We start from the raw sequence: 6,709 nt of genomic DNA, 5'->3' as shown, positions 1-6,709 counted from the left end.
AAACCACAAAAAACGCGATCTTAGTGGTGAAAAGGAGAAATAGAAAAATTTAAGACTGAAAAAAAATTTCTAAGAGAACATTCAAATCCTCGATGGTTCCTGACACGAGCAATGGAGAAAGAGAAGCAACATGCAGGAAAGTCGTGATGCCCAGGAGAGCCACCCTAGCCATGATGATCTGTGAAACAGCTGTAATGATCTTTCAAGAATCAACCTCGATAACGGACGCTCCTCAGAAAAGCCTGGTTTATCTGTGCCGGACACAGATAGAGGAATGGTCTTTAGAACCCTACAGGCTGTGCAGAGCCTGGGGCTATGTGTTCAAGTACGAAAGGGGGGGATGTCTGTGTGTATTAGCTGGATGAGGTTGAAACACTGGGACCTGTGACTGCCACAGCTACACTTCTAATGACTGGGGGTTGCTGAAGCTGGTGATGTCAATCCATCTCCAGGGACGTAAGTGGGTGATGGATGAAAATGAAACCATTGCTACACCCACTAAACGAGTGAGACTGGAATCTTTCCCCATTGATGTTGAGCTTGCTCAGAGGAAAATTGTTTTCAGCACTGTATTGAAGTCCAAAACGTCAACCTCTAGTCGATGGCTCTTTCGTGCCAAATTCCAAACGTCCGGGGAAAAGGAAGCCGTGGATGACTTTGTCTTGAAAGGCTTTTAATTCTGATTGCGGTGTATTCCAGACACTGTTAGCCCTACCGTTCGCTGCTTGGAAGAAAAAAAAATGGAAGAAATAGCTGAGAAATTCACGGCTCTCTTCAAAGCTATTGCCAATGGAGGGACACTCTAGTAGTGAAAAAAGCTTTGTCTTTTTAGCCCCCACCACACTGCTCTACAAGTTAAGCACACCTCCACCACACCTTCTACATGTTATAAGGAGAATGTGCCTGGTACACTCAATCACAATCAACCGTTGACAGAAGGAAACATCGTGATGCATCCATTCATCGAGCATCGGGGGGAACAGATAATGGAAACTAGCAATTGGGACTACCAGCAAAAACATTTAACAACCTTTTGGAAGACTGGCTTCGGGGACCCAAAGGCTTTCATCCTCGATCCTGAGCATCTCATCTTTGAGCGCCGAGGTTTCACAGGGGCTGAATTCCCATGTCCCAGCTACATAACCTGGATGAATCAGAGCCCTCGTCAGACCCATCTCCCCGGATCTGTGCGACTCACCTAGTGGTTCCTTTGACTTGGACGATACAGGCGACGGATTCAAGGAGTCCCACCTTCCTGCCTCTCAAGGGCCTCCCTTTACCTCCACCGCCATCCTCGGACACGCCCTCTGCAGTGATGCCTCCTCCCTGTCCTTCATCTTTTCCGGGAGAAGAAAGCCTCAAGGATGAAATCGACAGGTAGGTATCCTCGGTTTTCACCAACCATCCTAGCCAGAAACAACAACAGCGTAAGGACTTGCTTGAGGATGAATTCTACCAGGACAACTTTCATTCTCTGATGAAGAGACTTTGTACTTCCTGATTTATTCCTTCCATTCATGTCTGCTGACCATGTGCAACGTCCAGACGGGCGACGTGAAAGTCAAAACCATGGCAGAGATGCTGCTACACGAGCTAAAATCAATGAGGAAGATGAACGAGCCCGTCAGTGAAATGTATGATAATCTGATTGGGCAGGATGTGGTGAAAATAGGCCAATTTTGTATTATGATGGTATGTTGGAATGTGTATTAGGGATGTTTTTGTTTATCATAGGTAAAATAATATCCTGAATTAACCACCTTTAAAATGGGCAATTACTGGAAAAAACTGGGACATATGGAGATGTCCATGTTGTCATCTGTCAGTTAATGCTATTAAGAACATAGTGTTAATGTGCAGAAACATGGATGCTTTTATCAGCGATGTGGAAATCGAACAGCTGGAAAACATTCTGGATAAAGTACGATCCCATTTTGTACATACATCCTGGGAACTGATTGGACATAGCACTGTATGTATAAGCATATCTTGTCTGTCAGATACCTTTGGAAATTGTGAAAGAATGCGATAAAAACTCCTCCAATATAAATGCCTGCCATTTGTTAAGCCTCTACACCTTGTTTATTAAAGTTGTAAATTATAATCTGTGAAAAAACATGCCTGTGATTATCTTGACTGAATTGAGAATATTAAACCAATTTATTTATAATTTAAAGAACCCCATAGATAACTCCATTTTAGACCAAGCTGTAAAGATAATAAAATGTTAGTTCTTTTTAGCTATATGCTTTGACTCATTAAAATCATAAATATTGCTCTTGTAAAAAAAAATGTAGTTTTAGCTCATTAATCAATATGCTTTTGTATCTTGTGTTATGCTCATGTCTATCAAGATGTATGCCCTTTTTATTTTTCGGATATACAAAAATAAATAAAAAGAAGCACTCTTGTTGTTTTTTTTTCAGGAAAACCTTAGAGGCCATAGAAGGCAGGATGGCTGAGAAATGGTTCATGAAAAAAGTACTACCCTGCCCATCCAGGTAGCTTTGGAGGAGTAGAACAACTCCACTAGGGTGTGCAAGATGAAACAGGCAAGAAAGACAGGCTTGAAAATGTCAAAGATTTTTTATCTGAGCAGGACACTTATACTCTGCATAAGCCTACCAGAACACATTTTACCAGAAACAGAGTTTTTGTCCCTGGGCCTTTAAACCAATATCAAGCATACCTTTATGACATGCAAACCATAGCAGAACATAACGACGGGTTTGATTATTCATCAACCGTCATAGACGTATTTTCGAAAAAGGCCTATGTACGTGTCTTGAAGAAAAAAACAATGCCTAGGTGGTCAGGGCCTTTGAATCTGTCTTAAAAGACAGTCATATGCTGGAAAAGCTACAAACAGACGCCGGTAAGGAATTTTTTAACAAGAGTTTTGTGGCTTTGATGAAGAAACACGGTATTATACATTTTTCCACAAGCAGCGACCTGAAGGCCTCGTGATTAAAAGATTTAACTGTATGTTAAAAGCTAGAAGGTGGAGATATTTTACAGCTAAAAAAACCCGACAATACCTCGACATCCTACAAAACTTGGTGAAAAGCTATAACCACATCTATCACAAAATTATGAAAATGACACCTATGCAGATGACCTCAGAGAACGCCTTTTGAGTGTTTCAAAACCTGTATGGTACATTTCCTACTGGACACTGGGCTAAATTAAACATGAATTTTAAGAAGTGAGATCTCATCAGAATCATCCAAGCTGTGTTTGATAAAAAATACGAACAGAGATTTTGGACAATGTGTTTACAGTGTCTGATTGCATACCTAGTTTCCCCCTGTATACAGACTCAAGGATTATGATGGAGAACCTATTGAGGGGTCATTTTACAAAGCAGAGTTGTAAAAAGTAAAAATGGTTAAAGACAAGATGTATCAAGTGCATGACATTTTTCATTTATTATTTATTCACTTTTGGTGATGTCCCAACAGAAATTTCAAGGTCTGTCTAAGGGGCCTTAGACAGATGTTTTATGAGCTCAGGGGGGCCTACCTATGGAGCAGTCTGCTGTGTCTGAGCTTCAATTTATGGCCAGTGCATGGGCAGGGTATGAACATTATATATGTTTCTATCTTATTCGATGATGTGTTTGGGTTGAAGTAAAGAGAGCCATTTGGGACTAAGTTCTTTTTCTGAAGAAACACTATAAAGATGATTCTATTGAGAGACTCTCCTTTGACTTCTTTTTTGTCTCCTATATTGTAACTTACAATATATTTCACTTTACCTCATGAGTGTTTTGATTCAGAGTCCTTTGTAGAAAATCTTCTACAACATTTTGGAGGCCCCACCGAAATTATTAGCCTGTGGCTGTCTTCTGGAAGGACATCATTCACTGGCCAAGACATTGAGTGAGAATCCTTGCACCAGGGTTTTTTTTCAGAGATCCATTGGTTGTCAGCGCAGATTTCCGAAGCCGATAAAGCGCGCATGAAATAGGGGGAAAGGGATTCCCGCCTAGAGATACGTATCCATTGGTTGCCAGGACAGATTTCTGCTGAAGAATTTCAAGGCTGGAAATGCTGGCAGCTACTGGATCTTGTGTTTACCAGTGCTGGTGCTGCAAATTTTTGACCTGGTTAGTGTCTGTGTTTGTGGTCTTCATGTGTCTGTGTGTGTGTTTGAGGTCTCCAGCCTCGAGGGGTTGTGCTGAGTATGTATTTGTCTGAAAAAAAACTGTGTTGAATACCAGTTATATAGAGGGTATTTGTTGCTAAAGATAAGTGGGTAAGCAGTCTCTTGGTAAGCAGAGTTGAGATGCTTTATTGCTGAGATGCTCCTTTATTCCATGAAAAAATTTTAATTTTGAGTTTGTTATTTTTACTTTAGAATCTTATTCTTCGCTTTCCACTTCAATAATAATAATAATAATAATAATAATAATAATAATAATAATAGTAATAATAATGGTAATAAATAAGGCCAATTATACCTTTTATCTAACAGGATCTACATGGGTGCCAAAAACAGCCATCAGAAAAACCTTCAGGGTCCAGCTAAAGTTATGTATGATAAATATGGCTCTACTGCAGTTTTTTTTTAAAATGGCATAAAATATTAGGATTTCCTCAGTGTGGGAGATTTCAGCATGCCTCTCTTAGAACTTTGAGGAAAAAGGTGGCAAATAGATTTGAGGGTAAAATTAAAAAGGTTAAAGCACGTGCTTGTAAGAAATCTAATCTTAAGTGGACAAAAGGGCTTGAAAGTTTGAAATTGTGGGAAAGAGAGGCAGACCATAGAGAGAGAACTGAGAAAGTGTGTAACAATGTGAAAGTATTTGTTTGTGTGTGGATGAAGTACATTATAAGATGAGGCAGATGACTCCTAGAGCCCTTGTTGAAGATGTCACAGGCTCAACTACACCATTTTGTGATCATGTATTAGAGTTTGAACCAAGATGGCCATGAGATGGTTCTTTTGAAAACTCCTTTATGACATTATTGCATGAATTTATAGATCCTCCTAATCCCAAACGGCCTCCTAACTGGGATTACAAGTATATGGTAGAGTGTCTTTGGGTCTGGGATGCCATTGGTCAAAAAGGTAAGTCACACAGGTCAGATTATATCAAACTGCCCTAAAACAGTTGTAGTCATTGTTCATAAAATTGATGAAATTGACTGCCCTTTAAGAACACACCCTCCACAGCAGGGAGATGGAGCTCCCCGTGGTGGGCAAAAACATCCACAACAGCGCTAACCAAAGAATACACTCCAACCACAGGTTGAATGGAAATGCAGGGGGAAGAAATCAAAGGAGCTGCTGCAAAGCCACCTGCTGGCCATACACCTCCACCATATACTGGATTGTTGGACCAAGCCTTAAAGATATCTACGCAAATACCTCAAGAGAGGCCATGGAGCTCACTTTGCAGAAAGGAGTGCAATTTAACTCAACTGGCCTACTATGCTTCACCTGCCAGAGCCGGAGGCAGAGACAGAGGCAGAGATAGGGGCCGTGATGAGGGAGAGGTAAGAGCTTCCCCTATATAAACAGAGAGGAAGCTGATGATTGCTGGAGATGCCATCAAGTGGGCCACATTGCTAGAAACTGAACAGCTACAATATCAGAGGTGTGGGATGGTGAAAAAGGAATATTGTGCCCACCATCTGTCAATGTGTCTGTGATTAGACCATTTGGATACAGGAATCAACCATCACAATGTCATGACTTTCTACACAGGTCTCAACTCCTGATACCACTTGTCCTGAGGAGAGTGAAAAACCTTAAACAAGTAATTCTGAAGATACTGAACTGTTCTATCTTTCTCTCTGCTATAAGTCTGAAGATCTCCCAGAGTTTAAGATCAAAGTTCATGGTACCAACTATGAAATGCTGGCTGATACAGGAGCCACTCAAAGGAAATACTTTGATTCAGTATGTGGACGAGTTATTAGTTTGCTCCACATCTGAAGAAAACTGCAAGTCCTGCAGAAAAGTCAGCATAGAAGAAAAATGGTCATTGTGATTCAAAAGGTGTCTGGAGAGGCCCGGGGTAAGCCTTGGTTACCTAAGAAACTCTTTCCATACATGGCTAAGCTCTCACATGGATTAGACCATGTTTCAAAAGGAGGTGATTGATTTCATTGCTCAGAACTGGGATTCCATTGGGTTCAGTATGGTGGCTGAAAACTTTTGTAAAAGATGTCTGGTGTGTGCTCAACATAATAATAATATTGGAAAGTCACATAACACTACACAATCAGCATTTCCTATTCCTAACAGTCCATTTCAGCAATTGATGATTAATTTTATTGAGCTAGTTCCAGCTAGAGGATATAAATGCTGCTTAGTAGTATTAGATATGTTCTCTAAGTGGATAGAGGCTTTCCCTTGTAGACAGGCAGATGCAAAATCAGCTGCTGAACATTAGTTGCAGGACATTCTTCCAAGATGGGGAATTCCAGAAAATTTGTCATCTGATAATGGGTCCCATTTTGTCAATAATACTATCTATTTTTTTGCAGAAAAATTGGGCATTGATTTGAAGCAGCATTGTGCTTACCATCCTCGGAGTGGGGGTGCTGCTGAAAGAACTAATGGCATGTTGAAAAATAAGCTAACAAAAATGATGGAAAAGACACAATTAGATTGGGTCTCCTGTCTCCCTCTTGTATTAATGTGTATGAGGGGAAGATGTCATTCTACTACAGCTCTATCGCCACATGAAGCTTTGGCA

The sequence above is a fragment of the Xiphias gladius genome, chromosome 4 (genome assembly GCF_016859285.1).
Source record: "Xiphias gladius isolate SHS-SW01 ecotype Sanya breed wild chromosome 4, ASM1685928v1, whole genome shotgun sequence".
In the NCBI taxonomy this organism is placed as follows: domain Eukaryota; kingdom Metazoa; phylum Chordata; class Actinopteri; order Istiophoriformes; family Xiphiidae; genus Xiphias; species Xiphias gladius.
The sequence above is the reverse complement of the archived record's forward strand: the minus strand, read 5'-3'. Positions refer to the sequence as shown.